The 27798-nt window shown below is 41.4% G+C and overlaps 1 long non-coding RNA gene across 1 annotated transcript; it reads right to left on the bottom strand.

Annotated features, from left to right (window-relative positions):
* Positions 1-319: 319 nt before the first annotated feature.
* On the bottom strand, positions 320-7403 carry LOC146479098 (uncharacterized). Its single transcript, XR_014864972.1, has 3 exons — positions 6964-7403; positions 880-1203; positions 320-378 (listed from the first exon to the last, which is right to left on the bottom strand). It is a non-coding gene; the product is annotated as an uncharacterized LOC146479098 (long non-coding RNA).
* Positions 7404-27798: the final 20395 nt, after the last annotated feature.

Below are 27798 nucleotides of genomic sequence, written 5' to 3'. Positions count from 1 at the left end.
TGTCTGCTGAATTCTGGCATCTTAAGATTGAGGAATACGTCACGGGAAGAATCTGTCAAAAAGTCTGTTGAAAACAAAATCAAGTAAAAATGTGTCCTTCCACTCATTTTGTACATGGCGTGGGTTACTTGTGATATTCTTAAGCTCTGGTTATTATGATTGCATTTCTCAGAAAGAGTCCCGAACAGTGCATTGCGGCAGGTTTACGGCATAAAATAAAAAGAAAGTACCCAATAAGCAGAGCCTCCTTCGATCTTCCCAAAGGAGGCTCTGTTCGCAGGGTAAAAATCAAGAGACAGTATTAGTTTTGGGAGATAACCTTCTCAGATTCTTCCTTTTCTGCATCTCCCTGATCTGTATCGGTATCTGTGAGGGCAGCTAAAGGAAACCAAAGGAACCCGCATTGCGCATTAGCCGAAAACAAAAAAACATTAAACGTCTTGTTATACTGATAGCCATAAGTAATGCTACACTGCATGCAGCGTTTGTACGCGTGATTTAAGGAGGGGGTATTTATCGGCTGATATGGCATAATACGTTCTGAGAGAGAAAAATAAGAGCCTTCTATGCCTTTAGTGTACACGAAACTGAGTTTCCAGTACAGAAGTGATAATGCAATAAACAATTATTCACCGAAGTCTGTGATGTGGAGGGAGTAGTGGCTGATATCTACTGAGACGAGATATAGTATATACTGACAAATGCTATCCGAACTATTGAATGGTATGACTGAGTGTTTGTGCCACTCTCGACCTAAGGCCCAACATGGGACTGTTTTAATTTTGTAGCCTCAGATTACATTACGTTATATATAAGCATGTTAAAACTTGGTCCACTACTTTACTAAAAACAATAAAGAACTTAAATTAATGTTTATACCTTTGTGATCACTCTGTCTACACAAGTATAGATTGACGCGGTTGTATGGCTTGCCTATGGACTCTTTGTACCTTTGGACAGAAAAACACTCCTTGGTTCCAGGGATGCAAAGTACAACATCCAAATCTGGGTACAGTGGAATCCATTCTGCATGGTCTGTAGACTCTACATGCAAACCCTTGTTGTGTGCGAGGTGCTTTTCTATGGCCACTCTCTTCACAGTGACATCTGTTGCTGACTTTTTCACAGAAACCGGCAACAAGGAAGCTCTTTTTATTTTAAGTTCCCGTGTTCACTGTTGAGGAATGCAGGCCCGACATTAATCTGCAAGTAGGACAGAGACGCACCCAAGTTAACGAGTTTGTAACATATAGTCCGGGAGCTCAGATGCCTACTCACAAAATAGTAGCAAACGCATTCCTATGATATAATATTTACTGTGCTTTCGTTTTGGATTATTATAGTACACGTACACTTAACAAAATTACTCGCTTTTGATTGCATGAGAAGGGTATAAAATTGAACTCTGTAGAAGTACCAAGTACTTTAGTCTCACGCAAAGTTGTTCCGACGACTTCAATTTACTAGTTCTACGTTCACGGAAAATATGCTACTCGTAATTTTGTTGAATATACTATTTATAAATATACTAGCTATTTCATAATGAAAGTAATGCTGGCGACGTGAAAGTTGTGATATGCAGGCTGTAAACATGTAATTCTTTTTTTATGAAAGATATCATGCCAGGTATTTGAATTTGTAACTCAACCATTTTGTGATCTTATATGCCGTCTGATCTCAGTTCGTGACTTTTGGTTCGTGTTATACTGAAATTCAACAGTGCAAGCGTCATGAAGCATGCCTCTTCAACCTGACCTCAATCATACTTTCTGCAATCAATTGCATTTAATAGCCTCTGAACTCTGCCTGTGCTTTGAATTAAAAGACCTTATCATTATTGTGCTTTGTAAAAGATATCAACGCAGGTCTTAAGCCAACTATTTTCTGATCTTATCTATGTGTCTGTTTCTATTAGATTTGTAATAATAATACCGACATCCTATTTTGATTGACATGTAATTTAATACTCTACTACAATGTATTGTATCAGCGACGTCTCCAATAGGATATATAGTTTGATAAACCCATGGTCTAGTCAACTACTCTGTCCGTCCACTACTCTTTTTCCGAAACCTATTCGTTAACAACCCAGATCATTACATGGTGTCAGAAATTCAAGAGGCCAATCATGGAACACGTGAAGCCCATCGGACCTTTACGAATGGAAGGAAACATCGCAGAAAATTGGCGAAAGTGGAAACAAAGGTGGATTCTCTACGCAAAAGCAAGCGGAGCAGACTCCAAGGATGAAGAAACTCAATGTGCAGTCTTCCTACACACTATTGGAGACGAGGCGCTAGAAGTATACGATACTTTCACTATCCCCGAAGCTGAAGAAAACAAGATAGAACCTCTTGTCGCAAAATTTGAAGCCTACTGCTCGCCGAAGAAGAATGTCACATATGAGCGCTACTTATTCTTCTCATGCACGCAGAACGGCCGACCAATCGACGCTTTCGTAACTGACCTTCGCATGAAAGCCAAAACTTGCGAATTTGGAACTCTCAATGATAGTCTCATTAAAGACAAGATTGTGTGTGGAATAGACAGCAAGAGTGTAAGGGAACGGCTCTTACGCAACACTGAACTCACACTCGAGGTTGCCATTAACACTGTACGAGCCGCGGAAACGAGCAAAACTCAGATAGAATCCCTATCTAACCCAGCCTTTGAAGCGGCAGCTGTAAACATCAACAGAAAGTACCAGAAACCAAAACAGCCATCGAGAAATCAGCCTCAAAGAACATCAGAGCCGAAACAGAGCAAAAACCCCTGTGGGCGTTGTGGATTTCATCACAAACCAAAAGAATGCAAGGCATTCGGCCACACATGCCACAAATGTCAAGGGAAAAATCATTTTGCTAACATGTGCTTCTCCAAAAGTACAAAACCTGCCTCCCAAAAAGTTCACGAGGTAGAACAACGCGCCGACAGCGACACAGATGAAGAGCTATTCTTAGGAGAACTCGATCTGTCGCAAAGCGACAAGAACGAACTGTTCACGAACTTGAAAGTGAATGATGAAGATATCTGCTTCAAAGTAGACACCGGAGCACAATGCAACGTTATTCCGGAGCACGCTTTTGAAAAGCTGACCAAAAAGCCTAGCCTACAGACAACCAGAGTCAAGTTAACGGCTTACGGTGGTATCCGCGTACCTATTAAAGGAACATGCACAATGAAAATCAAGCACAATGACAAAATCATTGATGCTAAGTTCTTCATTGTCGCAGTTGAGAAAGCTCAACCCTTAATTGGTCTTCAAACGTGCCGAGATCTGGAACTGATAAGTATCCCCAACAGTGTGAATGAAATGGAGACAAATGAAACGGAAATACTTGATGACTATCAAGACGTCTTCACCGGACTTGGTTTAGTGGATGGCGAATTTCACATTGAGCTGCGCGATGACGCAAAACCCACAATCCACCCGCCAAGAAAGATTCCACTAAGTCTCATGCCTAGACTCAAGGAAACTCTGGAAAAGCTAACAGAAATGGAAGTCATTAGCAAAGTTGACAAAGCAACTGACTGGGTCAACAGCCTGGTCATTGTTGAGAAAAAAGACGGCACACTGAGACTTTGTTTAGATCCGAAAGATTTGAACAAATCAATCAAGAGGGAACATTACAAGCCGCCGACAGCTGAAACTATATCCAGCAAACTAAACGGAAAGCGACTTTTCACAGTGATCGACATGAGCAATTGTTATTGGCACAAGAAACTTGACGAAGAATCGTCCATCCTGTGCACATTCAACACACCATTCGGACGGTACAAGTTTAACCGAATGCCGTTTGGAATTTGTGTAGCCAGCGACGTTGCACAACGAATGGTAGATGACAATTTCAGTGATATACCCGGAGTTCTAGCAGTACACGATGACATCATCATTGCCGGAAAGGACACTGCAGAACATGACAGTGCTCTCAAACAAGTGCTAGAACGCGCAAGGATGCGAAACATCAAATTTAATCGCAGTAAGGTTCAACTTCGCGTGGACCAAGTCAAGTACCTGGGCGATATCGTGACCGCTGATGGATTTAAACCAGATCCCGAGAAGATAAAAGCAATTATCGACATGCCAGAACCGCAAAGCAAACAAGATTTGCAACGTTTACTTGGCATGGTGAACTATCTATCGCAATACATTCCCAACATGTCGGAAATCAGCGCCCCTCTACGTGCGTTGCTGAAAAAGAACACACAATGGTTCTGGTACGACGAGCACAGACACGCGATAGAAAAACTGAAACAAGCGCTCACAAACAGCCCTGTTCTTCAATACTTCAACCAGGACAAGCCAATCACAATCCAAACCGACGCTTCTCAAAGTGGTATTGGAAGTTGCCTACTTCAAGAAGGACATCCCGTCATTTACGCATCTAGATCGCTAACCAACGCTGAACAGAATTATGCGCAAATAGAGAAAGAACTGTTGGCGATCGTCTTTGCGTGCGAACGTTTTCATCAGTTCGTCTACGGAAATGACATTGTGGTACAAAGTGATCACAAACCACTTGAGGCGATAATGACAAAGCCATTATCTCAGACTCCCCCGAGAATACAACGATTGTTGATCAGGCTGCAGAAGTACAACTTGACAGTACAATTTGTGCCTGGAAAGTTAATGTTCATTGCAGACACACTGTCAAGAGCGTATTTGACTGAAACTGTTGAGGATCAACAAGACCTCAATGAGGACATCGAAGTCATGGTTCACAGTTTCATCCAAGAAATCCCAGCCAGTGCAGAAAGACTAACGCAGTTAAAAGAAGAAACCGCCAGAGATGAAACACTACAGGCGCTGAAAACCCAGTTAGCAGAAGGTTTCCCAATCCACAGGAAAGCCTTGAAACCGATCCTTGCACCGTACTGGAACATTAGAAACGATCTGAGCGAAGCCGAGGGTCTTCTATTCAATGGGAGACAGTTGATCATCCCAAAGGCAATGCGGAACAGCGTTCTCGACCTGATTCACGAGAGCCATCTTGGAATCGAAAAGTGCAAAGCACGTGCGAGATCCATTGTCTACTGGCCCCGAATGTCACGCGACATCCATGATACCGTTGCACAATGCCCAACCTGCCTGACCCACAGACACAAGAATCAGAAGGAACCAATGATTCCACACTCCATACCAGATCGCCCATGGCAAAAGCTCGGATCCGATGTGTTTGAACACAAAGGAAAACCTTACTTAATAGTGGTGGACTACTATTCCAAGTTCATTGAAACAGCCCTAATGCGTGACAAAACCGCAGGAACAATTGTCACACACATGAAGTCAATCTTCGCTAGACATGGAATCCCTGAGGAACTTATATCAGACAACATGCCGTACAACAGCAGAGAATTCAAAGAATTTGCAAATGACTGGGGATTCACGGTGACCACGTCGAGTCCCACCTACCCACAGTCAAATGGCCTCAGTGAGAAAGCTGTCCAGACCGTCAAACGCATTCTAAAGAAAACAGGCGACCCATACATTGGCCTGCTGGAATATCGAAACACACCCGTGACAGGAATGTCCTACTCCCCAGCACAGCTTCTCATGAGCCGCACAACTAGAACCAAAATCCCAGTAGCACAAGACCTTTTAAAACCACAGTTGGTTACTGGAGTGAAACAACAACTGGTAACCTGCCAACAGCAGCAAGCACGTTACTACAATCAAGGAGCCAAGCCCCTGACAGCCCTCAAACCACAGGAAGCTGTCCGTCTGCGACAAGGCAAAACCTGGGTACCTGCCTTGGTAGATGCGAAAGCTGAAACGCCACGATCTTACCTAGTCACCACAGCGAGCGGGCAACAGTATCGCCGTAATCGCAAAGATCTGTTGCAGACTACAGAAACACCTCCTGTCATATCAGTACCTGAGGATAACGACGAGAATCACACAACTGAAACAAGCCAGACCTTCCAAACTCCCGTCACGGAAGAACAGCCCGACGTCCCCGCTCACGCCACAGCACCTATCGAACCGGCTCCTACTCCCCCTCCCAGACGATCTACTAGAAATAGATCCTTTCCAAATAGATTCAAGGACTATGTCGTGAACTTTTGAACAGTAAACCGCATTATCATTTATGATCTTATTTTTCAAAGAAAGGGAGATGTAATAATAATACCGACATCCTATTTTGATTGACATGTAATTTAATACTCTACTACAATGTATTGTATCAGCGACGTCTCCAATAGGATATATAGTTTGATAAACCCATGGTCTAGTCAACTACTCTGTCCGTCCACTACTCTTTTTCCGAAACCTATTCGTTAACAACCCAGATCATTACAAGATTGATCTCATTCGTGACTTTTTAGTTCGTACTTTCTGCAATTGTACTTATTATGATGCTTCCAAAATAAACTAACTGACATCCAAACAAATTTCGAGGCTGTTCACAATATATACACAGGAACAGGCCTCACTAAGGTTCGCCAGCAATAAATAAATAAAAAATCGCGTGATCTTCTCGTACAACTGATCAGCGATGAAGCCGAAGCCGAAGCACAACTTATCTCCAAGCTACACTGAATGTAACTTACAACTTACAAAATATTGTAAATAACTCAGTAGCATTTCATTGTTTGATAAAATAAGACCTTGCTTTGAAATTGTAGCCAAAACAGGTTCTTAGGTAAAGGGGGTCTAAATCGAAAATCTTAGCCTAACAGGTTCTTAAAATCTAAGTTCTCATGCGCGTGGTATTACTGTATATTGTATACCACCAGGTGCATGTTAGGTATACGCATGCACACACACACACACACTCAAAAAAAAACCAACCATATTAAGATAGCCTCCTGCGGAAACATTCTTCAGCCTCGTCATGCAAATGCGTGACAATGTCTGCAAGGAGCCTAAACTCAGGAAGGAAAAAGGACGAAATTAATACTGTTCTACGTGATTGTAGGCTTGATTTCTGTGGCTCTCTTAAGTCGTCTTGAAGTACGAACCTTCACTGTTTCGTCTGCTTTTTTCTGGCCTTTGGACTTGAAGTGAGCAGAACGTTCCTTCTTCTTGGCTCTTTTGGCAGCTTGAAATTGTGCGTCCAGTGTTGCTCCACTTACACGCGAACGACTTGTTTCTCTTCCATAAAGTCCTCGAAAGTAACCGGTTTTTCACAGGGATTTTCCACTGCAACTCGGCTTACGACTGTGCCGCATGCTGCACAAAAATTGCCCTCTGCAGAAAGCTTGTGACCACAATTTTGGCAAAACATTCTGAACCAACGGACTCGAGCTCAACCAACACCTTTGACTCTAAGATCGCAATTCTAAAACCTGCTCAAACACTACTAGTTCTTGTACGTTTTTCTAAGCGGAAAGCACAACCTAATTTTAAAGCAAACTTTCACGAAAACTCTTGCCGGCTAGCGACACGAGGGAAAAGAGACGCGAACATGATCCTAGCAAATAGTAGCTGACAATCACAGTCAATAATTAACCTATCTTATGCAACAAAGGTCATATTTCGATGCTCCCCATACAAATTATGACCCCATTATGCCACACAAGTCACCACTGAATTTTAATTTGTGTTTGTGTTGTGGGTTTTGTATTCGTCTTGTGGGTTTTTTGTTTGTGTTGTGTCCCTATCAGCCACCGTAGTCCTGTTTTATTTACTCATCATCTTCATCATTGATCATGTTTTTGTAACTGAGAGTGATATGTTTACAATTTGATTGTTAACTATAGGTTGGCAAAATGAAAGGATGCCAAGTGGTAAACGATTGGGTTGATCCAATCATCAACCACTTCTGGTACTGTTGTTAAGTGGCAGAGGGAAATGTGGAAGAACTCAGGGTGAGGTTCAACATTTTAAATTTTTCCCCACCAATATGTTGTAGTTTATGTAACTGTGGTTTATTCACACGTAGTAAGAAGTTTGCAGTGAGGAATTTGTGGCTGATGAATAGATTATTATTGGGTAATCATTATTGGGTAACAGCTGAAAAAATACTTAGTACCTATAGCCGTTCTTTGGTACACATGTAAAACAAGCTTCATGATAAATTATTGCCTTATCTTTGTTACTATATACACTGTAATGATATTGTTAAAAGTTTAACAGAAAAATTTCCGTTAGCTGCGTGGCACTTGTACTTATAAACAGTGAAAGATAAAAGATAGTTCTCAAATACGCGTGTTGAGTGCCATTATGTTGAATTAATTCCAGACGTTTCGGGCTTAGCCCTTCATCAGTGGAAAAGTAAAAGATTTATGTTAAAAAGCTGGCTTGCGCCATGAAGCCAGATTTAAACTTGTAAGGTGCGCGTGACGACCTAAAGATATCTGAAATCGGAGTTCAGTCCACGCTGCTGACTGGTGCCTAGTTTGACGATAAGGCGCATCTCCTGACGCTTTTGTTGCTTGTTTCCATCGCGGAGCATGATTCCACAGTCTTGGATGGTGTGGCCATTTGTATTAAAATGCTCTGCGGTGGGAAAGCCCGGCAGGTTCTTCTCAATGCAACGATATTGTCAACTTTGCAGAATAGATACTATTCAAATCAGCAGTTCACTTTCAATGAAAAGGTTAACTGTGTTTGAGCAACTTGACATTTGTTTCTCTCTTGTATTTGTTTTTGTTTGAATCATGTGCGTGGAACACACTTGGGCTGAAGCATCCTGTAGACATGGCCCACTTGTTGAAGAAGAGACTACATCTTCTGTTTCCCCTTCCTAGTTTGCCAAAGCACCAGAGCGCAAACTGGCAGTAACCAGCTTTCCTAAAGCTTTCCCTGCTGAAGTTAAAGTCGTCAACACGAATGTCACATCGAGCTTTCATTTCATTTTCATTCAAGAATGTCTATCAAGGGAAATGTTTGAAAAAGATGTGTTGCTAGTGACACATGTCACCCTTTTGCAGCATAAATTTTCTTCATCACTGGGCATTGGCCGGCAGACTCTACACTCGCACCACTGTGGTCCTGGTTTATCATTCAAGGGTGGTTCTGTTGCTGAGTCCACAGTAGTAATATTTTTTTTGCAAAGTCAAGGCTTCCTCTACCCATACTCAGAAGATTGACTAGAATCTTGTCCTTTGTTGGTGGGTCAAGAGTTGCAACAAATTCCTGGAAAAAAAATAAGCAAAGATTATAGTAATAGTGATACACGAGGAGTGCATTGTGAAGCGTAACAAGATCGGTTAGGTTTGATAAAAGTAGAAACCCAGGGCTTCATTCAGCCATAAAGTAATTTGGCAGTACTACCCGAAACTGATTTACCCAATTACCTTTTCTCACCCTGATTATCAGTTGTCCTTGGGCGTTTGAGGATGAAATATGTCAAGTAAAAGAATAGACCATATTTGCATTCTCAGTACTGCACTGGAACTACAATCGTGGACGAAAGGGTTAAGAAACTGTCAGTTAATCTCCAAATTCGAGTGCTACAATGATACGTCAACAACACAGCCCCACCCCCACCCCTCATCAATGTTGTTCTGCTGCTGAAAAAAAGACTGGGCCATCGTCCGCCCTTAAAAGCAACATTGAGTTAGGGGGAGGGGGAGTGAAGGTTTGTTACTTTCCAGCCGGTGTTTTCTTTAAGGTAGACTGGCATATATGCGCAAAATTCGCACTTTTGTTAAGGAGATTTGTCCACGATTGTAGCTTGCAATAGAGACTCACCCTGGGAATCGTAATAACAAAAGAGCTTCATTTCATTTGATTTTCAAAACAAAAACAATGCGAGGCTCCATTGCAGGCTTGTTAGAGTGCGATACCAGTTCCTGAGGCATACAAATCGTACGATCTATGGCCAATACTGCAGATGAAATATTGTTTTTTAATTTTGTGGTTACAAAAAAAATATGTGAAAATCAAAAAGGTAGAAAAGTTGAGGTGTATGTCTCCTTAATTCAATTCAGTTGGTTAACATTGTTCTTATAAGGGTTATTTCGAACATGTCCTTTCCACCTAGTGGCGTTGAAGGTTTTCATAGAGCCACCATAATTATATCACTTTAGCAGTTTACTTGTATTTTTTTTTAATATTTATCGCTTTTTTACATTATTTTTTTACAAAACAATACATACAACAATACTACAGTAGAGTGACAGTAAAGTGACAAAGGTAACAAAGCTGCGATACGCGTTCTAGGTAACTAAACTAAATAAGTGCTAGTAAGGGCTTCCATAAATATAAAAACATATCTTTCTGACCTTTTGAGTATGCGATTGATCTTTGAATCAACAGTTTTTCTTTTACCAGCTCAAGAAAGAAGGAGAGATTGGGTAATTTATGCTTTGGTAGCCCAAAGACATGACAGTAGCCCTCAGTGCTAAACATGCTGCTGGGTAGTTGCTTGTCAGCAGCCCTTTCATAACCACCACCAAGTTGTGCAAGCCATTTTTAGAAAATGGCTGCTTTACCCTTATTTTCCATGCTTCCTCAAATGCTCCTAGAGGGAATAAAGGAAAAAATAAAGATTCCTGTCATGCAATTGATTAGGTCATTTTTGTGTCCAGGATAAGACATTGGCCATGTTTTAGATCAGTCATTAACATAGTGTTCTAAGTACAAGTTTCTTCCAGCAGTCCATTATAGACCATTATAAGAATTATCAGACCAGAAAGCTATAGACGTAACACACTCAAAACAAAAGAACTCTGTTTTTCTAAATTATTTATACTCTGATAAAACATTTTTTATTTTACCAATCACAGTCCATGCAGACTCCAGTCTAATATCATTAAATAATATAACTTAAGCTTCAAACTACTCACAGTTCATGCCACTTTTCTGAAATTTTGATTTCCAGTCGTCTGATAATCATCTGTTTGCTGGAACATGTATGCCCCTAAATCCGCACGGGATGGGGCATCCCTCAGGACTTGATACCACAAGGCATATTGGTAGTGGTTCTGCAGGATACCCAATAACACTCTAGATTCACAAAGCTAACCTAGAGTTAACGCGCATGGCCTAAAACCATTCAACAATCACCTAAGTCTGCAATTCTATACAAAGTTGATCTGAATTAATGAACAAAATATTATTTATATATTATATCAAAAGTTCCTCCCTCCCTCTTCAAAATGCTTTACCTTGTGTTCAGGTTTGACAAACTTTGAAGAAAGTTTGGTAAGAAATGGATGCATTTGCTCCTTGAGGACGTAAATGAAGAGGGTCTTCACCCTGCAAAAACTTTTTATAGTTGGTAAATATGAGAAGAGCATATTGAGAAAATAATAGTTACCCTTCCACCATTGTGTCAGTAAAAGCATTCTCCAGTCTTGAAATCCTCTGTCTGAGTCTTATGAAGGCTGTCGTAAGTAGAGCTGCCAGCTTACGACAGTGTCAATTATTAGAGAGCTTCCACTGTATTACAATCTTGAAATTTACTAACTATCCAATTAGTGAATCTAACAAATCCAGCAATCAATAAATCAAGCAAACAATCCATCAATCATTTGGGACAAACTGCGGTGAAGCTGGAAACAAAAACCCCAAAAAATTCACACAAATATATCAACAGCAAAGGAAAACTGGTGAGCATTTGTTTGCTTGACTATGAGGGGTTTTGGGCATGATTCAAGGATATTTGATCAGGTCATGTCCCTGATTCTAAATCTGTCACCCACAGCAAAAAGAACATCATATATCACAGCTCAAATAAGTTAATTTGATCATTATGTGTACATTTTGATGCAAAATGCCAAATAACTAACCTTGTGCTTCTGAGTTTCATGTAATGGAGATGCATGCTTTGAGAACTGTTGTCTTTGAGGTCTCTGTGTGTCCACTTAGAAGAACAACAGGGCATGACCCGCCCCCCCCCACTGAATGATTCTTTGGTAGCCCGAAGACATGACAGTGGCCCTGAGTGCTAGAAATGCTGCCGGGTAGTTGCTTGTCAGCAGCCCTTTAAAAGCCACTAGCAAGTTGTGCAAGCAAATGGCTGCTTTACTCTCATTTTCCATGCTTTCTCGGATGCTCCTAGAGGGACAAAAGGAAAAAATAAAAATTCCTGTCATGGAATTGATTAGGTCATTTTTGTGTCCAGGATAAGACATTGACCATGTTTTAGATCAGTCTGTAACAAAGTGTTTTTGGGAGGGAAAATAGGTCCATCCATGGTGGCCAGGGTACTCAAGGCATCTAGATCATCTTGGATAGCTTTTCTTTTGATTCTTCCACCAACAATGATTTTGGGTCATCCTCGTCTTCTTCGTGAAGTAGGACCAGCTACGACAGCTGTGGTACTCATGGTTCGTCATTGTTTTCTTTGTTTCCATCATGGTTGTCTGTCAGCTTCAGCTAAGGCACTCATGAAATCGGCGGTATGTTGCTCAGATCCGATGGTGGGAATGTCACTCAATGGATCGATGTTGGTGTACTTTTTATGCATGTTGGGTGGCGTCCAACCATTCCAGTCAGAAGAAGGTTTCAACTCTTGAGGCATATGACAAGTTTTGTTTTGTGTGTCTTCTTTTTAGCCCGGCGACTCGAAAGACAGGCTGACTACTTAGTGGTTATTTTGTGGAATGATCATACCTTTGTTGGTTGTAGACTTTTGCAGATTTGGTTGGGTCCGTAGACCCTGGGTGGTTTTGTTGTTCGTTCCACGAATCGCTGGTCAAAACATTGATGGCATTCACAATCTCGTCTATGTTTGACATGAATGATCTGGTGTTCAAACACGCTACATCTCAAACATATGGACACCATGGAAGATGCTGGTTCACATTGACTGTTCCAGGGTAGGGTCGCATACTGAGTGTAAGGACAAGCCCATAATTTGTGAAGTTCTCTCATCACAGCTTTCATCTTATCACATTCTTCAGCTACACTTTTCCAAACTAGAATATACTCTTGCATCTCCAGTGGCATGACATCCCAATAACTCATCATCTCTTTTGTCATCTTGAGTGACTCATTCACTGCAAACTGACTGACTCATTTCACTCCTTCGCTTAAATAAGATTCTCACTTCTCTCCTGGAATTGATTTATAGGTGAGAGGAAAAGAAGGGGGATGGGGGGGGCACCCCCTCCTTTGAAAATGAGAAGGGGAATGGCACCAGGAGGGGATTGGTAGGCATCATCAATAACATGGCTCACTACGTCATCAAGTACGTAATCCATTCTCTAGCCTTTGAGCAATGCTTCAACCATTCCATTGGTTTGGTTAATACAGAAGCGTTGTCAACGTACGTTGATGCACACCAAAACGCCGTGCTCGACAATTCGTGTAAGGAGTAAAAATTAAAATGTCAGCATGACTCGTTCCTCCACCCAACTGTTTTTCTGCTTGATCCAACGCCTCTGACAAAAGTTGGTCGTCACCACTATCGTTTTCAACAACAGATAACCTTATTTGGTTATAAAATGTGTCCATTGGTCAGAATCCGGTTGGACCTGTTCAAGCAGAGAAAAGTGGCCAGTCTCGAAAATTCTGGAGGGTCCTCTCCTTTTATAAGGTTGAGAGGGACTTGGTCACATGACTTACATTATGAGGGGCTACCCCCCATCCCCCCTCTTTTCTCTCACCCATAAATCAATTTGAGGTGAGGAGTGAGAATCTTATTTAAAGGAGTGAGTAAGTCAGTCAGTCAGTTTGCAGTGAACATGGAGAAGTCAAGTCCCCTCAAAGGCTGTATACAGTTGTTAAAACGTCATTAGAAAATTTGTTTTGCTTATGTGGACATCACGTGGTTTTTGTCTTGGTTGACCTTTGCCCCTCTTTCTGATTGTTTACGGACTCAAAACTTTTTGACACACCTCATTTGCCTACTGACACCATTACATCATCCTTTGGAATGTATGGAATTTTTGGCATCATTTTGACGTCATCATGCTTACCATATATGGTCATTTTTGGCATCATGTGACCCGAATCCGGCTTATTGGTTATGGGCTATACCGCAGCGTATATACTACTGCATTCGATTGCTTCCATTCTTAGTCTGGATCTTGGTTCACTCTTCCAGCTCTCTTCGATGGCAGAAATGGAAAGCTGACTTTCCAGCGGGCTCATCTCGTTCAGTGTAGGCAGAGAAGGACTTTTTTGCGTCACGTATAAGAGATGGAATAACATCAGGGAAAAAGCAATCGTCACCCCAGGTATGAGCTTGGAGGGAACCATCAACTCTACCAAATACATACCAAAGCTGAACACATCGTTTTCGGCTGTAGGTTTCCAGCCAATACCGAAAAGCTCCGGGGCTATGAATGGAAGGGTTCCTGCTGGCATTCTATCATCTCCTTTTTTATCACCAGTTAATTAAACGGATGTTGTAACTGTGGTCCTTCTCTTACAAGCTCTAACAACCTCACCAAAGTCACCCTATTTAACTATAAACTCGATAGATGTGCCTCCTCCTAAGAAGAAATTATCTGCTTTCATGTCGGCGTGTACTACACCACGACTATGCAAGTAACGGAGGGTTTTCGCACTGTCCCAGGCTATTTTAATTCTTACTCTCCAATCAAAGTCATCGTCGGCATTGTCTAAGAGTCTGCGTACATCCTTAACCCAGGTTTGTTCATCCTCTACTACAATCTGGTTCTCAAGAAACTCCGTAGCAATAGCGCAACGCCTGGATAGGATCCCATAGAATTTAATGATGTTGCAGTGATTAAAATTGAGTAAGCTTTGTGCCTCCTGTTTCATCTTCCCTTTGTCTTGCAAGGGTGTTGTGCTCAAAAATTCTTTCACAGCAACTTGCTTGTCTTTATAAGTTCCTTTGAACACTCCACAAAACTGGGTAAGAGAGATTTCTTGTTGTATGTTGACATCGCTGTCATCCAGCTCACCGTTGTCCTCTCCACCAGCTGCAAAGAGTTTCCAGGGTGCTGCATCCTCTTCAGCAAATCTTCCAGCTAAAATACGATTTTATAGCCCTTAATATAGGAGCCATTATTGATAAAGGAAGGCATAAACTGTATACTCCGCCTGAACTAAAAATTTTGAGTTGTCCAAGTGTTGAGTAACATTGGGATTTTTTTGCCTCACCACTCTTTTCATTACAAAAATTCGATGTGTTCAAATGAGAAGGCGGGCTGACCCAGTTACCGCGATTGGGATAACAAAATAGAATTTTTTTCCTATACGAACACTCCAGCCCCTAAACTGGGACTGTCCATGACAAAACATTTTCAACTGCGCATGGCTTTTAAGGTGTCTGACAAGTCGAAACGCAGTTCCACTGGTATTTTGGGGAGACATCAACTGTAATGCAACACTGAAAAAAAGTTGATATTTGTGTATTCTACGGGAGGCTAGAAAACGAGGGATACTTAAGGCACTGATTTGGTGGTTCAGAGTCTCGGAGATTACATAAAAACAGACAATTAACAACAACTACAAGAGTGACGTACAGGTCTAAGAATGGGTGATTTAGTATCCGTAATTGGAGTTAGAAGGAAACTTGCTAAGTTGCGACCATTAAATTTCCCGTAACACTGTAATGAATAAAAAGGTTACCTTCATCCAATATACCATGCGCCCTTAACCAAAGTCCAGATGGAATAGTAGGTGGTCTTAAAGCTATGGGTATTCTATTGGGCAAAAAGGGGGCAGGTGGATTGCAGACCTTAGAAGTACCGCCAAAGATGTTATGAATCAGTGAACTAATCCTGTCCCCCTTATGCACAAAGGACCCGATGCCATGAAATTCCGAAAGACAGTTTTCCTCCTCGCGTAACCTATTGTATTTCATGGTGGAGTTGCCCTGAAAATTAAAGATAGAAAAAGATGTTTAAAAATCAGTACATGTTATTGCTTTTAAATTCTAAAGAGTTACTGCAGCATTCATATAAATGAGAGTAAATTTGAGCTGCATCTAAGTTAAAGGTGGCCGTCCTTAATTCTAACAGATTATGCAGGTGAACTGGGGTGAAAGACGGAAGAAACCTGGGAGTGTAAAAAGGAACTAAATAAGCAGCTTTGTGGAAGTGGTTTATCTAACCAAGAATAACACATAAGTCGTTAGAATTATGTAGCATCTTAAGCTTATTCCAAACCAGAGGTACAAAGAGACTTTGTTTTCTCTTAACTGCGTTTTAGAGGGGCATCATGAAAGTGCAGGAAAATTAAAAAGAGCTGTAAATTGGTTATTACTGAGAAAATAGTAACATGCGTGAACAACGTACCTGCCTGTATGCGTACCTTCCAAGTGGCAAACGTGGAAGGCCTGGGCAATACTCCTCCTCCTCCTCCTCCGACGATTCGAACTGATCTGGTTTTGGTTTGTTGAGCCGGGTGCGTACAATGGAATCTTTTAAAACGATTAGAGAGCTTTAACTAGCCTTAATTCAGCTTCGCTCCACTATTCCCAAATTAAAAATATTGTACTCCAAGGATATTGTCAAACGACACTACTCAATGACAAATGCAGGAGCTAGGAGAATCTGGCTTGCCCCTTGTGCGTCCTCCTGTTGTTCATTCTTATCACAATTTGGTCGTGTTTCACCAATTGTACACATTTCTCTCTACTCCATGAATAAACATGTTAAGCATTCAATGAATAAACATAAGTTGCATCTGACGCAAGCCTGTCTTCCAACCTGTTGCTACCTAGAAACCTTCCCTTTGTCTGACGTCAACTTTGTTTGCACTGTTGCTAGGCGACAGCACGGACACCTTCAATATACTTTTTGCTCGAATTTCCGCGGCTTATTTGTGTCTTATATTCTTCGAACATCACCACAAAAGTGCGCGGATTGTCATGAAGGGAAAACGCAAGTTCGAGATTTGGAGTTCCAGAAAATTGATCCCAGGAAAAAGGGGGATTCGGCGCAAAGTCACAATTTGTGGCAGGAAAACGCACAATGTCAAGGGTAGCATTTGCACGAGCATGATCTACACATGAAGAAACTCCAAAGACACGTTTTGAAGAATCAAAAGGGGTATCTCCTCAAAAAGGGAAACCCACAGAGTCATGAAGTCCAGTGTTTATCTCTCCGCAAGCCGATGGGACCGCAACATCAATTAGGGAAATATAGACATTGATAATTTCAAACACAGGAATAGTGTGAACCTGACAGTCACTAAAAGAAAACTCACAAAAACTAAAATCGCAAACGGTTCCATCAATAGAAAATAAAGAGACGTCATCCTGAGAGCCACACAATTGGTAAACGGTGAAATCAAAAGGGGATTCCTGACAAAGATAAAAAAATTCGAATTTTCAAAAGTATAAGTACTATACGCAAAGACAGTGATGTTACTTGCAATAATTACAAAGCCAGCTAATACACGGTATCCTAAGTTATCAAGTTAAATATACGGTTACATGATACAGTCGGTGATTACATACTGATTGACGATTGATAAATCAAGATAGCGTGAGGGATCAATTAAAACGATTGCAATTTTCTTACATGCAACCATTAGGAGCAATAATCAGGGATGGAGACCGTAATCGTGGGGTCCACGCGTCCCCATGTGTTGTACCAAAAAATCTATTTTAAAAAAGGGCTGACTAAAAACGGTCGTCTTTTATATTCAAGTACTTTGATGTTCGTCACTTCCTTCACGTTCTACCATATTAAAGGGCTTAAACGAATGGGATGGGGTGTGTGTGTGTGTGGAGGGGAGGGGGGTAAGGGATGGACTGAGGACGTTTACAGAAGTAGTTAAGACTTTTTACTGATTTTAAGGTGTATAAATGTTAAATATTGAGTTTTATAATTAACAGACGGACCCCACAACAATCCGCCGACTGCTTGGGTGTGCATACACAAACTTATATCGCTCTCTCTTTGCTTTCTCTCTGTTTGTCTTCAACCAGAATGCATTAGATCTGGTTTTATGATAAATGTTGCTACAGTCGCATAGATGTAATGTTTATTCTCTGTTTCATTCTAACAGAACGTTTTGAGCGCGTAGTCATTCGCTTAGATGTGGTTATGTTTAATCATTGTTTTTTATTATGAAACGTTTTGAGCGTGTTTTATTCGCTTAGATGCGGTTATGTTTAATCATTGTTTCTCATTGCGAAACGTTTTGAGCGTGTAGTCAGTTGCTTAGATGTGGTTATGTTTAATCATTGTTTTTTATAACGAAACTTTTTGAGCGTGTGGTAATTCGCTTAAATACGGTTATGTTTCATCATTGTTTTTATAACGAAACGTTTTTTTTTTGTTGCTAAAAGTTTATTTACACAGTGAGCCAAAGGGCCCACTGATAAAAAGATCAACTTTTACAATCAAGTGCAAGTTAAGAAAAAGAAAACTAAGCCCTAATTACAATATTGATTACAACTGTTACAAGGCAAAAGCGCGAAAAATGTGCAGAACACAGATATACAGAAAAGTGCGAAAAATATGCAAAAAAATAGTCACACAGCAAAAAAAGCGCGAATAATATGCAAAATACAACACACGCAAAAAGAGCGGGAAAAATGCTAATGACCAAGCGAAAGCAGATTGCGTAACTAAATAACAAAATCTAATGATCTCGATACGAGAAGTAAATTAGGAAGCTAAATAACAAAAACCAGGAGAAGTAAACTACAAGATTATATCTCAAAAAGTAGATTACTTAGATTACTTAATTGAAATACTATATACAAAAAGTCAAAGATGCGAAATACTATTTACAAGCAGAGTAAATACAATATTGTTTACAAGCACAAGTAAATTCAAAAACAACAAAACAACAAATTACAATGCAAGCGAAAGAGGCCCTGGGAGACAAGGCCACAGCCAAGCCTCTCCCGCCCTAAAAAACACATATATACACTATATACAATAGTCAAGACCCAGTACAACCAATGAAGGCGACCAGGACAAGAAAAAATAAAAATAAAACAGGAAACGGGAAACGACCCAGTACAACCAATTAAGGCGGCCGGGCTGAAAAAACAAAAATAGAAATAAAGTTAAAACACAAAAGAAATCTTGTCATCTGTACCAACTTTACAAAGAACACTATTAACCGACCAGAAATACCTAACATGATCAATACGCTCACTGTGAATTTGAAGTTGAATATCCTTAATAATTGTGTCAACAATAGCACGCGGAGGAAGCTAAGAATTCCTAAAAGTCGTGGAATTACGAGCATGCCAAACATGAAACAAGATGGTAGCAACGAGATAACAAAATAAAGATAAAGAAAGAGAAGACTGTAAAGGAGAAAACGGAAAAAGTACAGAAAAAAAGGACAAGGAAAAAGGGGACCCCAAAAGGCGGGAAAGAAAAGGCGCAAAAAAATCCCACACCTTTCTAACCCGGGGGCAATCAACAAAACAATGTTGCATTGTCTTAACGCGAGAACATGAAGCACATCTGTCGGAGTCAATAACACCCCAACACTTTAGTGTATATCGAACCCGAACAGCACAGTGAATTAACAACCAAATCAGATCATTCTTTTTTTTCTCAATAATCTTTTGGCGAGATTTACGCCACAACGAAGCCCACTGGTTGATGGGGCGACCGACAACGGATCCCCAAAAACCAGCTGCAGCAGACTTAGGCGCAGCATCGGGAAAAACAACCTAAAGTAAATAAAGATTCTTACACAAAAAAACGTCGGGCAATGCACCATGTTTATCAAAGATTTGCTGGAAAAGAGAAATACAAGACCGATAAAAGTGAGAAGGTGTAGAAGAAACAGGAACAAGATTAGAAAGAAAACTAAATCACGTGTCAAGTTTTTGCAGACGATTCCCGAGAAAATAACGAGCAAGAAGATGCCACCTTTGACAGCCAAAATCATCACGTAAACTAGAAAAATTAAACAAACGAAGAGCAGCACACTTGGGCGAAAATCAACAACGTTGAGGCCGCCGCCACAAAGCGGCGCGCTACAACGCTGACGACTAACATTTTCGGTTTTCCCTGGCCACATAAAAGACCAGACAAATTTATCATACGAATCAACAACCCACTGTGGGGGAATGATGATCTTGGCAGTGTGCCAGAAACAGCTAGTGCCCAAGGCATTGATGATCATCGCCTGACCTAAAAGTGAGAGCGCTCTCTGTTTCGAAAGATTAACCACATTTTGTAACTTATCAAGCTTAGATTTCCAATTGTCAGCCTCGACAGAAACAAGACCATTCGAAAAATAACCCCCCAAAATTTTCATTTTAAACACCCCTGTGAGACCGAAAGGGGAGGCACCATTAGTTCGCCACCTACCAAGCCACATAGCCTCGGACATGGTAGTGTTGAGCTTGGCACCCGACCCCTTCTCGTAGACATTAACAACACGCAAGAGATGACAGAGAGAACGCTCACTTCTCACATCATCTACATACTGGAAGACTTTCAATTGAAGGCCCCTGGCTCCAGGGAGCTGGAAACCTTCAATTTGTTTACATCTCCGAATCTGAGTTGACAAAACTTCCAAAACCAATACGTAAAGGAGGGGGGACAGGGTGCAACCCTGACGAACACCCCTCCCAAGAAACACAGGCATACAAAGATTGCCATTGCAAATTGTGCGAGAAAAGACATCATTGTGGAAAAGAGCAACCCAATTACAAAAAGAAGGACTGAAACCAAATTTAGCTAAAGTTCTGATTAAAAATTCATGATCGACGTGATCAAAAGCTTTTTCCTGATCGAGAGTGACAAGAATACCGGGTTCGTCAGTTTTGTCAATCATGTCCAAAGTATCACGAATTAATTGCAGATTCGAAAATATACTACGACCCACCACACCACAGTCTGATCTCGGTGAACGATGGAATTCAGTAATAGCTTTTGAAGCCAGTTTGTAATCCGTACTCAAAAGTGATATGGGGCACCAATTTTTCGGCAGTCGTCTATCATCCTTTTTGTACAGCAAGTGCAAGAGACTCTTGCGCTGGCTATATGTAAGAACACCCAGGCGATATCTCTCGTTTAGAACCAGAACGAGAAAATCACCCAGGTCATCCCAAAAAGACAAATAGATCTTGGTGGGCAGGCCGTCAGAGCCAGGCGATTTGCGGTCTGAAGGCCCTTCAAAGCAAAGAAAAGCTCGTCCTTAGTAAAAAAGCCCTCACAACTACCACGTTCAATATCATGCAAAGAAAATTCTAAACTATCAATTAAATCGGTTTGGATCTGCATGTCAATAGAATTATCTTTGGCATAGAGATCACGATAAAATTTCACAAAAGCCCGCTCAATATCAGCCAGCGAAGTTTTCTCGCCACCATCAGTATCTACAACAGAATCAAACGAGTTTTTCTCCGTACGCTGTTGCTCGAGGCAAAAGAAATACCACGTGGGCTTTTCTCGTAAGAGTGATCACAGTCACGGCGACGATCATGGTCCCGGTCCTGCTCCCGATCATGCCCAGATGAACGCTCATGATCGTGGTCCTGTTCACGCCCCGGGCCGCGCTCCCGCAAGTGCCCGCGCTCACGCTCTGCCTTTTCCTGTGTAGTATGTTTATGGTCCAAGGATGGTTTTTGGACACTTGGTGGAGGTAGCTCACTAGCTGCTTTCGACTTGGGTGGCTTCTTGGGCTGTTGTTTTCCAGAATCCTTTGAGTCCTTAGAAGACTTGGAAGAAGGCTGTTTGGAGACTGACCTTGCCGCCTCAGCAGCTTTAATGGTCTCCACTTGCTCTGGTGTACAAGAGGCCGCCTTGGCGTAAGAAGGCTATGCAGCAGCCGACGCGACCGGTTCCGACATGATCTCAACAGGCTGCAAAGGTCTACCACCATCCTGGTTCACCACATTTGCGCTGTATAGTAGAAAGGGGCAAAGGAAACATTGTGGTCAGCACCAAGACAAATGGAACAGAGAGGTAGTGAAGTGCAATTTTCAATTTGATGTCCCGGCCCCTCACAATGAAAACACCGAAGCAAAGAACATTTCGCAGCCACGTGTCCAACATCCCCACATCTACGGCACATTTTGGGCTGCGACAGATACCAAATTCGAACCAATTCGCCTGCTACAAAAATGGTCGGAGGTATGGGCAAATTCAATTGCAATTTTGCAGTTTGCACACCGTTGTAAATGTTATTGGCAACTATCCGGACGGAAAGAAAAAACCTTAGTGTAATGGGATAGGCGACCGATGAGAACCATGTCCGGTAATTCGGTTGGCGCTTCATATATTTTGACAACTTGTTCACGATTTTCACTGTCGCCAAGGAAAACATTGCAACCGGCGATTGTGACGGATGGAACTCCGAGGGCAACATTCTTAGCTTCAGGGGAGTGGAAACTAACAACCCACGAGTTGTTAGACGCTCGGCGCTGGATAGATAAAATTTCATCAATGTCAATACTGGCCGCATCAAAACCCATGATAATTTCTTGGCTGCTCACTTGTGTATCGACCGTGAAAAACGCAGATAATTCTTTGCAAAGTCGGACACGGCGGTCAGTATTTTTCAAGTTCCAGGTAAACTTTGGAGCCGATTCGTACCTCGTACCACTATTAAATAAATCACAGAGAACTTTCGGCAAGCCTGAAGGTGTTTCAGGAACGCCTGGGACGCATCATTAGGCATAGAAAAATCACCCCAATCATGCGGCTATGGCGAAAACAACTCAGGCATACAGCTGTCATTGCAGGGCGTCTCTTTAGGAACCTCAACAGTTTTCGAACTTGTATTGTCCCCAGAGGACGCTTTGTGCTTGTTAGTCATAATGAAAGTGACGAATCACGCAAATCTCTGCCAAATCGTATCTAATCAAAAAGGCCAGAGGTGCGATCCCTTTCCCTTATGACTAAACGTTTTAAGCGTGTAGTCAGTGGCTTAGATGTGGTTATGTTTAATCATTGTTTTTTATAACAAAACGTTTTAAGCGTGTAGTCAGTGTCTTCATGTCACTAGACATACGCGGTTTATTCATGGCTTATATTTTTTTCTAAAATATGAATTATATATATCTTGTTTTAGTGGTGTAAAAAAGTTCGTTGTACATAGCTTTTACACAGCATAATATGCCGATGTAATTGGCTCCTCATTTAGACCATCTGAGGGGTCATCCAAACCACATGCCAGCATTGGCACTTTGGGGTTGGGACTAAGGAGGGTTTTCGACTGCAGGATTTGGGCTAAAATTTTCACCTTTACTATACTTCACTGTGCCCTATGGTACCATTTCAGATTATGTTGTCATTTAATACAAATGCATAACAAGTTATCCTAAAAAAGCGTGTTTTAACCTAAACACTATTTGCTGTGTTAGCTACTGTTCGCTAATGGCATAGGGAGTTGGGAATGAATAGACTTGCATTAGTTTTTATCAATGTAGTGACAATTTGCTCAGTCAGAAAAGTCCTGAGTCTAAGCCACTGTCATCTGTGTCTGTATATTTAAAGTTCTTTGGAAGCCCAAATGCAGATTTAACCTCACCTAACTGATTTTGCTCCACCTCCGTTTCCTCTACAGACAACTGATGTTCACACTCTACACTGCTTTCTTCAGGTGCCCTCTCGGTCTTCTTTATCTTTCACTAACAGATACGACCTTCGTGGTTAACTTGCGACATGGTTTTGCTGCTAGCCACTTTTCTTTGGCTAAGTTAATTACCACTAGCGCTTTCTGAGTCCCAGATTCAGGGCCTTTGACGGAGACTTGCAGGTGGGCATTCAACATCTTTTGACTAAGCCTGTTCCTGGGTTTGGCTGTGATTCTTTTCAAGGCACTTGCACCTCTCTCAGGCCAGGCGTTATGTAGTAATGGGGGCACTATGTGTGACATCTGCAAGCTTTGTTATAACAGGGAAAAAATCGTCTTAGGTGTGGCATTCAAGAAGAACTTTGGAGAACGTCCAATCAATGAGCGTCCGTGTACCTCTCCCTTCTTTTACATCTTCAGGAAGCATTCTCTTCATCGTTAGCAGGTTGTGCTTGAAGTTTTGCCATTTGTCCATGAGTTCTTGAGATGCCTCTTTATCCTTAGGATGGAAATGAGTTGTAATCTTCTTAACTTCATCCTCACCATAAACTGTGAACTCAGGTGAGCCAGCTAGGGGGAACAGTAAGGGGATTAAACACATGAAAGGATCTTAGGATCCCTAATGCTGCCGAGAACGGATCATCAATGTTCCCCACCAGTGCCATTTTTATACTTCTCAAACATTCCACTCAGAAATGCTTTATTTGGTTGTGTAACCATGAGCTCTGCTCGGGCAAACTTCCCACCTGCTGCCATGTTCCTGGTGAGATCATCTAAGGGATTGTCTAGGGTAGAGATCCTTGACTTAGTGGACTGAATTGATGGTTGCCCAAGACTGTAGCTTAGAGCGCTTGTTTGGAATAGTTTGCTTAAGTTACTCATCACAGGGAAAATACTTTAAAAAAATAATATATATTCTTGTAGAAAAATAGATACACAAGTGGTTTGGTCACACCTTGTTTACCAAGGTAGCAGTAGTTGCATCACTTATATTGCATGTAATATTTTATACGACAGCTCTGTAATTATGTTTGACTGTTAAATAAAGTGATTAAAAAAAAAGTAGTTAGCGGTTTGCAGCTATTTTGGAGTTCAGACAAGTTCATGTTGCTTCTTTGCGACTGCTCGTTCAATATCTTTTTTTCTTTCGAAAGTTTCCCGAAGAATTTTTCTGTGGGAGACTTGTCAAAATTCAAGGCATTTTGCACCTAGTAGAGATTTTTGTTTCTTAGCCACGTGTAAAATCGCGGTAAATTTCAGAGAGGGAGACGGAGAAATCTGTGAGCGCTTTGTGAGACACAATGCTTTGCGCTTTCTTGTGGTGTTATTGCCAATTTGTTTACTTTGAGTTTAATGACTTTCAGATTTCCACGCGTCGAAGCTCTCCATTTCAATCTTATCACTAAATGAATCACGATCTCCAACTGGAAGGTCAATCCAATCTTCTCTGTCATCCAGATATTCCAACACATCTATCCCTTTCTTTCCCCTACCCCACCTTTAGTTCGAACCCGTATCTTGTATCCATCACTGCTCCTTGCTTACAGTCAACTCACAACAACATGAAGGAATGTGAATGTAGTCCAGTCATTTTGTGGCTGGACCTGCCACTAATTGCAACAGAAGCTTTCTCTTCACCAATCATTAAAGGATGGTTCCTAGATGAACATACTAAAAGTCCCAAAATATCCAAGCACGGGAACATGTCAAAATTCTGATGACTAATAACTCCTGCTTTGGTGCAACATGGAAACGAGGCTAAAAACCAGAAGTTGGTGTTATTCTGCTTATTTATCGCCAGAAATGCACTTAATTCATCAAAATTGGTCAATTTTACTTCAGGTACTTCTGTGAACTTTCAGCTTGTAGATAACTTAAGTAAATACGTGTATAAGCTCAATTAAACTCATTAACAGTCCTTTTAGCTCAAAGACAGACAGTTTTTCAAATTTTCACTCAGAATGGTCTGTACTAAAGAAACCCTATAACATTTCATTATCTCATTATCATCCAACAGTACGCAGCTACTAGGTACAACTAGTTTTCAAAGATGCTGATAAACAAGATATGTTTGACAAAAATAAAATAGGCTTTCGCAATACTATCCAAGAAAATTTCACAATTTATTTAAATTATTTTCAGGGGCGTTCCCAGCCTTCTTGCAAGGGGGGAGAGGGGGCCCAACTCGTCGGAAATCAGTCACTCAAGGTAATTCAATTATACAGCTGTTCAGAGGGCATACGCGTGTCACTAGAAGAAGCATTTCTTAACGTGCAACTAGTACGTTCTGCTCTTTTATAGTTTTTTTTCTTTTAGGATTGTGTTATTATTTCTCAATCAGGAGACAGAAGGTCAGCGAGAAACACGCTTCGCAGGTGTTTTTGAGCAAAACTTTCAATAACATCATCAACGTCAACGTCCTGGTCATAGTGAATGTTTATGAGAGCAAGGGAAAACTCTTGTTCTTTATACATAGTTGCCAGTAAGTAAGTCTACAGTTGGCGTAGAGTACTAAAAGATTAGCATTCTGAAGAGGTTACTGGCTGGGTACAGAGGATTCGTATCAACTTCTGAACGTTGGTATAGAAATCATAGTCGCATTTCGCCAGAGCTTTAACCGCGTTGTCAGGTAGTTAAGATTGGTCATGCTGCAGCTATTTTCAGCGCAACGGAGGAGTTCAAAGTCGGTGACCTGAGGCGATAAAACTGAAGTGCACCTTTGAGCTGATCGTGTTCTCGACAGACCAGCAGCTTTGGAACAAAGCAGGGAAGCGAAGACAGTATGTCCTTCTGGGTAGCTAAGTGATCTAGCCAGGGAATTGCAAGGGCCCTCTTGAAATATATAATACACTTTGGGCGTCATTGCCTCCACGTTACTGCGATGCTCCTGTCGGCCTTGGAATAGAAGGTTCGGTGCCGACTTTCCTTGCAAGAGTAGGAATTCTCTCAAGCCAGCTTGAGGTCTCAAGATAGTTTGAGGTCGCCTCCAAGGTCATCAACTTGGCAGTTTGCCTCGTACACATCGTCTTGTTTCTGTAGCCTAATGCTCAGGGGCTTTACGACCGATAAGTTCTTCATAGCAGTAACTTGAGTGATGAGGAAGGGAAACTTCAATACGGCATTTAAAAGCGAACACGCTTTATTTCGACTTTTGCCATTCCAGTTCCGTGGAGTGTTGCTGTATTGGTTTTGGAACAGTCGTTCATGGAAGATGGCCTCAAGTGTCTTGACGATAGAAGGTAACATGTCAAAAAATACCTTGTATGCTTCATGCCTTTCGACCTATGTTGTAGACTGAAAAGCATTGTTTTCTTTGCATTGGCAGCCTCCTTTTGTATAACTGTGCACAAAAGCTGGTTTCGTTTTGGGGGGGGGGGGGGGTTCCGGAACCCCTGTAACCCTCCCCTGGGTACGCCCCTGATTTGATGGGTTTTCATGCAATTCGCCCAATTTTTCTTTTCTTAAGATCAGGCTATTCTGACGCAAATAACATTGTGATTTGCTTTTTGGTCCTGAAGTTCACACTGCACGCCTGATGATAAAAAGCATTGGCTGCTTGTAAATCATGAACATGTAATATTCTGGCTTGTACGACTTCTGCCCACTCATCTTTCCTTTCGGAACAGGTTTGTAGCACAGTATCTTTTAGTTTCGAGGGTTGTCACCCTGAACGCACCCCCTTATCTTCTCTTTTGTTCCTCGAAATCAACTTCCATTTCACAGAAGAAACAGTCAGTTTTAAAGTTGTAGGACTGTTCAGTCTTGCGATCCAAAGAACGGCGGCTACTTGATAATTGTGAAATGGTAGTCTCCAGAAAATTTAGCTAGCACAGGTTTAACGACATGATTGCGCAAGAAGTCGTACTGCTTCTTTCTAATTTTTCTATAGATTTAACTTCGTTATCGCGACCATCCCAGTTTTGTCAATAGCCTCAGTGAATTGGCCCCAAAAACGATTCCAGTCAAGGTACGTTCCATCGAACTTTGTAATAGTGAGCTTGGGAAGTTTAGCAGCGGTACCTGTACCTTGTGTTTGTTTGGCGTCTTGATTCTCTGTGAGAATGGAATCTTGATCTTTCTCTTCAAGCTCTTTGTGGTATCTGAATTTTCTCTCTATCAGCTCTTTCTCGAAATCAAGTTGCTCTTGTCTTGCCTTTTCTGTCTCCCTTTGTTCAGCCTCGGTGAGGAATGCAGCCAGTTTATTGACATCATCAACAATTGCGATTTTGTTCTCTATCTCTTCACTCCATGTGGTAATTGCGAGCGCGTCTTCGCCACCTTCAATTTTCATTTCTCCTAGTTTTCGCCTCGCTTCATCTGTCGAGTCTACAATAGCTTGTAACGACTGTACATGTTGTTTGATGCGGTTGCTGTTTTTACTTGTAAGGACTGTTTCCGTCTTGTCCCGTGTCATCTGTAGCTGAGTAAGCTTCGTTTGTAACTCCCGTTTTGCAGCTTTCATGATGCGTTTTCCTAAA

Source organism: Pavona decussata, unplaced genomic scaffold (assembly GCF_977016875.1).
Source record: "Pavona decussata unplaced genomic scaffold, jaPavDecu1.1 SCAFFOLD_61, whole genome shotgun sequence".
NCBI classification, from domain to species: Eukaryota; Metazoa; Cnidaria; class Anthozoa; order Scleractinia; family Agariciidae; genus Pavona; species Pavona decussata.
Note: the sequence above shows the minus strand (reverse complement) of the source record. Positions and strands in the feature narration are given on the sequence as shown.